The following is an 11,068-nucleotide window of genomic DNA, read 5'->3' as shown; positions in this document are numbered from 1 at the left end:
TTTTGAAACTTGTGGTCTAAAATAAGTGATAGATATTGTGTGACTATAAATCATTTCATTAACGATAAATTAGATATCTCATTTTATATGAGTTGATTTAACTTGACACTGAGTTTAAGAAGAAAGAAAATTTTGAAACTTGTGATCTAAAATAAATGATAGATATTTGTTCGACTATAAATCATTTCATTAAGGATAAATTAGATATTTTAAAGTTAAAAATTATTAGTTAATAATGAAATGTGTTATTCTAATTAAATAGAACGGTACATCTTTCTAACCTTTTTGTCAAATAGGTGAAATTCAACATTGGTAAAATGTTGATCATTGTGTTATTAAATATTTGTTAAAGAATGGAATATATTATTCCTTTTGAAATGGAATTAAGAAAAAAATGTATCAGATAAATTAAAACATAGGTTCCTTGTTATTTCCAACAAATATTGCCGAAGATTAGGTATAAAAGAAAAATTATCTAACACATTTTTGTTTGATACAAAATTTTCTACCATAATATATACCGATAATTACTCTCTATGTGTTTGGGCACCAATACTATCAAATATTATACATATTTTATCTTCTTATCCAATTTGACCGCTTTATGTACCAATTAAATTTAGAGAAAATTACTTTAATAAGTAAATATATACTAGTTTATTAGCTAGCATAGCTATAGTTTGAATTAAGTTACGGCTCACGGCGTCATTTTAGTTGTAATTATGTCACTTATACATATACAAATATAAATTATATATACACATATATATACACACAATCATATGACAAAATATTCATATACAATTAGTCTCTCTCCACTCTTTGTCCTCTCTCGTTCGTCTCTTTCCTTCCTCTCCCTCGCCAGATTACAAATGTTTTATCAAAAAAGGAAAAACAATTTATTTTAAGAATTTTCGACTTTTTTAGAGTCGCCACTTAATTTTGAGAAAATTAAGAAAAATTTTTATTTTCAAAAAGACTTCAAACAGAAAGATCTAATGAAAACATTTTAGGGGGTTCGGGGATTCATATTGTATTTTAGGAAATTGTTTAAGACACCTAAAATACCCGCTTAATACGGTTATCCAACAACTAACTCAATTTGGCTAAAACTTGACTTAAACAAAACTATTTAGAGTTGTTTGAGAAATGAAAACTTAACTTGCATCTACTTTCTAATTTTTAGAATTTTATTTTTTTGAATTTACTTGAACTTGATTTAAGTTGTAAAATAAAACGGCGTTTGCGGGGTTCGGATTTTATAACCTTAAGAATAACGGCAACCAAACAGATAATTAAAGCACGTAAAGAGGGAGAGAGAGAGAGAGAGAGAGAGAGATTTGGGTCTAAATCTGGGTTTTCTGTCCGCCGGGACAGAAATTTGGACTCACCTACTTTGGGGTTTTGACGAGTTAATACCTTAGATGGTCACTCAACTATGCACTCTTCTCTCAGAAAGTCACTCAACTTTCAATTCTCACTAAAAAGTCACTCAACTATGCACTTCTTTCTCAGAAAGTCACTCAAATTTGAATTTTAATTCAAAAGTCACTCAACTATTCACTCTTTCCTCAAAAAGTCACTCAATCTATTAAATTATTTTTTTAATTAAAAATTATTGATATTAATTATTTATATAACAAACCAAAAATTTTAAAAAATATATTAAACCATTTAGTGATCCACCCACTTAACCCGACCCGTTAAAAATATGATATGACCCATTTTATTTCGTCTTTAATCCTAATTCAAGGTTTAAAGAGAGGGATTAATTTAGGATTAAAGACAAAAATAAAATGGGTCATATCATATTTTTTAATAGGTCGGGTTAGGTGGATGAATCACTAAATGGTTTAATATATTTTTTAAAATTTTTGGTTTGTTATATAAATAATTAATATCAATAATTTTTAATTAAAAAATAATTTAATAGATTGAGTGACTTTTTGAGGAAAGAATAGATAGTTGAGTGACTTTTGAGTTAAAATTCAAAGTTGAGTGACTTTCTGAGAAAGAAAACAATAGTTGAGTGACTTTTGAGTGAAAATTGAAAGTTGAGTGACTTTCTGAGAGAAAAGTGTATAGTTGAGTGACCATCTGAGGTATTAACTCGTGTTTTGATCCATTTGTTTTGTTTTGGGCTTCTGGGTCCAATTTCCTTGTACCTATCCTAGTCTAATGATACAATAAATAAAATAAGGATAAATTACCTATATATACATTTTTTTTTATTCCCTACTCTTTTAAAAAATTTCTGAATCCGTAAGGGATAGTCAAAATCTGAAGTGAGCCAGATACATAAGTATCCCAACCTTAATTCACAATTCCCCTTCCTTTTTTTGCTCCTTTAATCTCTCCCTAATTTCACTCCACAATTTATTAGTTACAATTTTAATAGAAATTTGATTTTCAAAAGAATTTTCTATCCGATAAATTCAATTCAAACAACTCTGAAAATTCTCTCTCCGGTAAATTCAATTCAAACAACTCAATAGTTCCTCCATGGTCGTCTTCATATGGATATGGATTGTTCTTTCAACTAAACACTTTAATACAAGATGAATATATGATTATGATGATGATAAACTAAAAACAAAATCATTAATGATTCACAGTCAAATATATGATTATAGTCTTCTTCTATTGAAAAGTTGCTTCTGTAATTTTCAGATTTACATTATCCAGGTATGTCTTTTATTATCTGATTCATTCTTTTTTAATTTCATGTAATTCCTGCTGAGTTTTTTTAAAAAATTGGATATGTTGACAACAATAATACATTATCATATTGTTTTGTACCCTGCTTTAAATCTTAGGAAATTATATATAAAATTCTAATTTTTATTATTTTTGTTTTTTGAATTATTGTCATTAAACTATCAAACTATATAGTAAAAATTATTTTAGTGAGATGTAATTTGCAGAATAGTGTATCATATTAAAAAATAGTTTAACCATGATATTTAAATAACATATAATGAATAGATGATGTTTCATTTAGTATCAGATATAAATATTATCAAGTGGTATTGAGTATCATTTATTATTTTTTAATCATTATATATTAACTAAAGAATAAGATTTTTTGTAGTTACTATAATGTATCATGTAATTAACTTTTTTGTTCAAATTTAATTCATTTTTATAATGTACCACTAGCAGGATGTTTATAGTGAATGTTGAATATTTGTAGTTGCCTTTGCTGAATTCTTTAGCAATGAAGTCAACATCCATGAGCTGACTACCTCGCACAAGATTTGCAACACTATTATGGAAGTACGTTCTTGACAAGGTCAAAGTGGAATATGTTAGCGATATCGATGATCTACTAAAAGTGAAGAGTTATTTCACTCTATAACAACAAGATGACTTGGTTCATATAGATTAGTGATTATGTATTGATTCACATACAACTTTTGATGTTTTTATTGTTTTTAAGATACATTAACTAATATTTTGGAGGGTTTATTACTTTTCAAGATACATTTTCTCAAGTTTTATAGTTTATTGTAACAAAGTTATTTATTTTGAATATTATTTTTTTATATTGTTAGTACCGTGTTACATTTTATATATTATAAGTATTTCATACATCAAAACATTATATTATAAGTATTTCATACATCAAAACATTTGATACTGTATTATTATCTGATATAAAAATATCAAAAAGAAAATAAGTATATGATTCATATATCATGATCTGATACAAAAATATCAATAAAATAAATGTTTGATTCGTAATATTTAACAAATAATTGCACAATCATATTGTTTTATGTAGTTAAGCAGCTACAAATACATTTAATATTTAACCACTGCAATGTATATTTTAAGCATGTATCAACTTAATTCTTTTTGTTTGTGATACATTCATATTCCCACTTCATTATACGCTACACACAACATATCTTAATTACTTTTGTATCAAACACAAAACAATACATAATATAAATAGTATATTTGAAACATAATTCCCTATACCAGATTCACTTTATTATATTAGAAATTACCAATCTAAATTATAAGCTAGAATTAAAAACTACTTGATATAAATTAATTTATTATATCAGAAATTAATAATCTAAAAGTACTTTTTAATGTATATATCTATAACAGTGGAAAAAAATGTTACAAATTGAAAATTATTAATTTCATACATCACATTATTTCAAAAAACGTATTCATTAAGAATCTTTCAGAAAGAAATTATAAGCTCTTTGATTGTGACCTTCTTGTCTTGAACGTCCATAACTGTTCGTGCTTGCGGTTAGTTTTTCATCTGAATTTTTCTTCCTTCCTTTTCTTGGTTGTCCTGACATTCTTTTATACATTTAGACGCGTCTACAATCAAAATCTCCTCAAATATCCTCCCAAATATAAAAAAGTTATTTCTTAATTTTTGTAGTTTCAAAAACTAAACATAATTCTAGCTTCTTCCAAAAAGTAAAATATAGGTGTGTTGTCTTGACTCAACAAGGCAACCATTGATACATTTTGCAATGTTAGAAACCATCATTCTCTCCTTGTTCATTATTGCAATTATACAAGATACAATAAAAATTTGTTACTATTCAATGTATCATTTCACAAAAAAACAATTGAAGATACATTCTTTATAATTAATCACAACATACCATATTGTTCTCAACATTTTTTCATGGTTTAGATACAAATCAACTACATGATATATTTCATACCTCTGTACCTTAATTACTCGCATTGTCAATGATACATCAAAACAACGAAGAAGAATTTTACATGTCTTTGATACTTTAAAATTACCAAACAATGATACACAAATCTAATAATCTAACACATCTGATGCAATTGTTTTATTTATAAAATAGTAACTAACAATGAATCATGAACAATAACATGACTTATGTATCGAAAAATTAAAAATACTAATTCACAATATAAAACAACTTATCTTATACCTTTCTTATCAGATCCTTATATCTTGAAATCGATTCACTTACTTCTTTGTACTATTCTCCCCGACAACTATCGTATCATTCCGATATCATTCATATCTAAATTTTAGTAAAAAATTTCAACAAAACAATGAGAACGAGGAGCAATGAAAAAGACGAAGCTTGGAGAATTTGTAAAACAACTAATCACATACCTATTTTATCAAATCTTTATATCTTGAAATTGATTCGCTTACTCCTCCATATTTTCTTCCCAACCACAATCATGTCATTTCGGTATCATTTATATCTAAGTTATAGAAAGTTTCTTCGATGAAACAGGGATAAAGAACAAAAGCGACGAAACACGGAAAACGATGAGACATGGAGACGAATCAGGAAGAACTATGACGTATATGGAGTTTTGATTTTTGAATTGATTTGTTATGGTAGAATCTAGGTTTCAGTGATTTACACTAAGAGGGAACTGAATAGCATAAATTATGGAATTGTAATTAGATTTTTTCTGTTTTTTTTCCTTTTTATGCACAACAACTGCAAATAATGTATCATAATCAATGTATCCAGACAATCAATTATGTATTCGGATGACTCCTTATTTAAGGGATTTATGCAAGTTATACATAAAATAATAAAGGGGGGGCTTAAGCCCAATAACAACAAAATACAAATCTTTGTTAAAAAAATAATTTGGGCCTTGAAGATCCATTCTTCCACTCTCCGGCTTGGTCTTTCATGTATTCTCCAATTTTGGGATCTGTTCGCCTTGTCCAGTAGTTGCTCGACTCGATGGAAGGAAGTATGAGTCTTTGTGACTCCCTTGGAATGCAAGAGGAGGGATTTCATCCTGAAGAACTCGGATAGAATTAAATCATGAAGAGATCTACCGGAAAATTCAAAATTGTATACCAAGGCACACATCCTTAAGATATAAACTAGACCAAATGTCAAAGACAAGTCTGAACAAACTGCTACTAAACAATAGGCATATGTGTATGTATTTATTCAAATGCATTGAACTTGAGAAAATGCGCAACAGTAGCTTCGAAATATTAAGAGGAAACAAGCCGCTCTAGTTATGAAAGCGAAAGCAAAAACGCCTCCTAATGAGATTCGAATCCGACCCTACCTAGTTATAAACATGAGTAAACAAGCAAACATAATTTTAATGATTAACACAATCGATTAATGATACCCAAATATGAATAGACTAGAAAATCACAGCCAAAATAAGACCTCAATGACCAATTCTTGCTATGAATAAATTGGGAACAAGGTCAAGACTAACATATGAATATATGTTAGAATAGACGATAGAGCAGCATGCCAAATTCAAAGAAAATTTCAAGCGATCAAATAGCGGTATGCAACTAACTTGCAACTTGAAAAGAACTAGGAAGGAATATGCCATAGCAAGAGATCTGAAATTTTTGCACTACTTCCGCCATAACAAATAATTTCTTTAAGTATATGTTTCCAACAACGGATAATAAAAGGTAAAGGGAACTTTCAGCAACATAATTGTTAAGAAATCTATTTAGCATTGATTCGCAGAGAAAAAAAAACACTAATAAGAAGATCAAAGTGCACCTAAGGCAGGACCCACGACCTCTTTTTTACTTGACACTAGGATTAAATTACTAAAAACATATGCTTAACTCGTTATTAGTGGACCATCAAGTGATAAATGAAGAACATGAAAAAAAAAGTATGAACACTAGCAAACAGGTGATGAAAAATAAACTATGATAAAATACAGACAGAATGGCGAATCGATAATGCACGGAACTTCATACTTAATCAAAACGAGGCAAGAAAGCACTAGAACGGCCAGCGAAAATAAGACTCGACCGAGGTAGAAACGACCAAAATAAAGCTCAAATTCATGGACTAAACAAAAGTTCGACCAAAGCGATTCGAGATGTTAAAGAAGTTTACCTTCTTAAGAGCAGCGAAACAGGGAGACAAGTAATTGGAAGCAACTTCAACACTAGCTGCGACCCTGAGAGTTCTCGGGGGTCTTGGCGAATTTTCTGCAGAGCGCGTTGCGGAGAAGAAAGGGGTTGGGTCAGGTATTGGAAAATGGGCTTGGAGCGGTTGGAAAGAGGGGTTGGGTTAAAGGGATTGGGCCCAGTTAGGAGTGGGCTGAATAAATAAAGGGGTTGAACGGGGAATCGAAATATAAAAATAACACCCTATACACATTTAAGGTTATATATATCAAGTTATAAACATACTTTTCAAAAATAAATTACTTATAGCAGATTATTATCGAGTTATAGCATATCAATTAAAAATATTTAATTAAAAATAAACTATAAGTAATTATTTAAATACTAATTAATATGTTTAATTTTTTTTTATTTTTTACAGATAACTTTTTATTTTTATTTTTTAAATAAAATAAAAAATAAAAAAACATTTATGTATAAATTGGTAAGTAGCACTAATTGTGGGATTTGAATTAATTTTAATTAATAGTGGATAATTAACAAATTAGCACATATTAAGGAATTCAAAAAGGATTTAAATTATTCAGTTTCCTTAAAATGCTTAAATTAGTTTAAATCAAATAAAAACATGATTTTTTTCCTTTTTTTTCTTTATCACCTTTAAAAGCTTTTACTATAAATAATAAATAAATCATTATTAATTAAGTTTATTAATTAAATTTCACATTATATAGTTACCTTTTAAAAAAGAAAATCTAAATAATAGGGATTTGATTTTAATTAATATCCTATTATACGGTTGCCGATAACTATCCACTCCCATCTCAACCAATACATACACATACATCTTCCTCCAATACACTTCATCTCTCCCCAACACGCGAAGATATTTTGATCTTCCCCAAATCACCATCTCTTCCCAACACGCAAAGATTTTTTGTTCTTACCCAAATCCCACCTCACTCATCTTCCCCATTATCCCTCTCAGATCAGTTCATCCCAAAACCCAAACATCCCTCTCAGATCAGTTCCCCATTTAGTTCATATAGAATGTCTAGAAAAGTTAGTGAAATCCCAAGTAAAAGTAAAAGATTGGTCAATGAGTCTGATGATTTTGATGTTCCTTCATTCGATATATTGTCACAAACTCAAGCGCTGAAATCAAAGAAAAAAGAGAAGTGTAGTTCAGTTAATTCGAAGATGGAAAAAAACAAAATCAAAGAGGCAAAGAAAAGAGGCAAGAAGAGGAAAGGAAAAGAAATTAGAAAAATCATCAGAATCCAATTCTGACTTTGCTGAGGATTAAAAAATACAAAATCAAAAAAAATAAAAGGCATTGAAATTGATCGATCAACAAGGAAGTTTTCAAAAAAAAAACATTGAGATACAAGCTACTACTAAACCAAAAAGTTGATAAAGTCAATAAAAAGATTATTTCAAATTTGGATTACAATGTGTTGTGTTAGTGTATTAATTTTTGCTCTTATTTGTCAAAGTATACTACATGAAATTTGTATGATTTATGTATGAGTTGAGTTTTTAGTATTTTATATTATAATTATATATGAATATTGAATGATTTAGTGTTGTATGTTTTGTTTATGATATAGTTTGAATATATCAGTATATGATTTGATACATAATAAATGTATTAATTTTGTATGATTTTGTGTATGAAATAATTGGTCGTTATCAATACAGGAGTTTATGCGTTATGTATTACCTTTGTATCATATATGTATCAATGATATTCTTGTTCAGTAAAATATATGTGTATGAATGATGTATTAATGTTGTATATCCTATAATTTTGCCTATTATAATAAAAATTGCAACTGTATATTTTATTTTTTGATTATGATGTATGAATTGATGTATTCATACTAAATTAGATTAGTTTGTAGTTTAAAAGTCACATATATTTTTTTTAAAATCGAATATGTATTAATATTGTATGAATTGTGTATGAACTGAGGCATATAGTTTGTATGATTTCTGTATGAATTGAATTAAATGTCCATCGAATATGTATTAATATTGTATGAATTTTGTATATAATTTGTATGATTTGTGTATGAATTAATTGAATGTCAATTTAATATAGCATTGTATATATGATTTTTTTCTATGGAATTTTATAGTATATAATAAGTAATAATTTAGTTTTACAAATTTTATAGGAGAAGATTCAAACACATTTATCTTTCTGTATCAACATGATTGTGTTCGCTGATTTGTTGACCTTCCTCGGTCAAGATAACTTTCAGAAATTTTTACAAGAAATCCCATATGAATTTTTTATGATTTACATAACATAAAAATCCGATGTCAATCTTTGCGTCATACTTTCCTTCATGAATCTGAAATTGGCAGGGATGACATGTTCATTATCAATGTAAATGGTACAGAGTTACATTTTGACTTAAAAGAGTTGGTCGTTGTAATTGGTCTAAAATCTGGACCAATTTCTGATTTTGTTCCTGATCCATCTGTTCCAAATAGATTAATTGCAGAAAATTTCAGAGACTTTGACAAAGTCCCCAAGTCAAATTTTTACCACAAGTTTAAATTGGAAAACTTTTGGGAAGAAGATGACCATTTATAATCAGTTTATATAATTCATACATACTTCATACACATTTAATATATTATTCACTGTCATACGAACTACTCCAATTAAACAAACACAATATAATTTCAATACAAAATTAATACAAAAACATATATTCCAATTTCAATAGAAACTAGAATATTTTTTTTAAAAAAAAGGACTTCATAAACTATTGATACACGTTTCGTATACTTTCCATACACTAATAATACAAACTTCAGACTTCAAACACGCTATACGTAACATAACTATTTCATTAAAAAAAAGAAATATACAAACTGTTTTCAGATAATACAGTTATCCAAAAAATCGAACACTGTTCTACATGTAAAAAACATCAAATAAATTAAAATCAACAATTCATAATTAAAAACCAACCTGATGAATTTCACTTTCCACCATGTTTAATTAATATTGACATAATGTTCTCCATTAGATCAAATTAAATTGTTTCAAATGCCAAAATTTATTAGGTTACTAAAAAAAACAAACTGAAATATGCAGATATGAAAATAATCATGAAATTTTGAAAAAAAAAGACTTCTACGTTGATGCCAATCTGAAAATAATCGTGAAAATTTGAAAAAAAGATGAATTATAACGATGATGCAAATAGGTTTCAAAATGTCAATCTGAAAATAATCTACAAATGTGAAAATAATCGTTAAAGTTTTGTAGAGTTCTTTAAGAAATTAAATAAAAAAAACTAATATCATTTAAACTAACTAGAGATATTCAAGGCAATGGTGCTAATCTAAATTTTTTTTGATATCCCTAAAAATGTGTTAATCTAATATTAATTTTTAATCAAAATCCCTTAAAACTTGCTAGTGTACAGTTTCAAAACGTACTAACTACATTAAATATAATTAATAAATATCCCATTTTCCATTATTAGTTTGTCTGTAAGTTAATTAGGTATATTAATTATCCATTGTTAGTTTATTTCTTTTTTTTTATTAATTGTTAATAACAATTCTTTTTAATAAATTATAATTAATATTATATTTAATAAAATGCTATAGATTGAGATATTAAATGTTATACATTGAAATTCAGACTCTAATGCTATAACTTGAGAATATTACTATATAAAATGCTATATACCTAATTTACACAATGAAAATTTAGACCTCTGTAAAGATGGGAAAAGGCTAGAAGACTCATTACGTTGGGCTAGCTGAAGGGAGACCCAATTATAGTCGTATACGTTTGGAAGAAAGTGGTTGGGATGGTTTAAGAGAGTTAAGGCAACTTTTTTATTAAGAAATAGCCCAAAATTTATTTTTCCAAATGTATTAAAAATACTTGGTAACTAGGTAAGATGAATTAATATAAATTCAATTAATCATGCTTCTTAATTTAAATGAAATAAAATAATCGACGTAATTATAAAATAATTAATGCAAAAAATGTAAGCCATTATGTAACTAAACTAATTAGTAAAATATTTAAACAAAATAAAATCTTTTTTTTTGAGACGAAATTCAAATGATTATAAAATATATCAGTTATATACATAACTATGTAAATCATATATAATATCTAAAAATCATGAAAAAACGATA

At 27.4% G+C, this 11,068-nt stretch overlaps 2 long non-coding RNA genes across 2 annotated transcripts; one reads left to right on the top strand and one right to left on the bottom strand.

Annotated features, from left to right (window-relative positions):
* Positions 1 to 2,450: 2,450 nt before the first annotated feature.
* Positions 2,451 to 3,553, top strand: LOC112941162 (uncharacterized). Its single transcript, XR_003246212.2, has 2 exons — positions 2,451 to 2,685; positions 3,163 to 3,553. It is a non-coding gene; the product is annotated as an uncharacterized lncRNA (long non-coding RNA).
* A 1,944-nt stretch (positions 3,554 to 5,497) lies between these two features.
* LOC101243678 (uncharacterized) lies at positions 5,498 to 7,054 on the bottom strand. Its single transcript, XR_740367.4, has 2 exons — positions 6,876 to 7,054; positions 5,498 to 5,784 (listed from the first exon to the last, which is right to left on the bottom strand). It is a non-coding gene; the product is annotated as an uncharacterized lncRNA (long non-coding RNA).
* Between the last annotated feature and the right edge of the window lie 4,014 nt (positions 7,055 to 11,068).

Source organism: Solanum lycopersicum, chromosome 3 (genome assembly GCF_036512215.1).
Source record: "Solanum lycopersicum chromosome 3, SLM_r2.1".
NCBI classification, from domain to species: domain Eukaryota; kingdom Viridiplantae; phylum Streptophyta; class Magnoliopsida; order Solanales; family Solanaceae; genus Solanum; species Solanum lycopersicum.
Note: the sequence above shows the minus strand (reverse complement) of the source record. Positions and strands in the feature narration are given on the sequence as shown.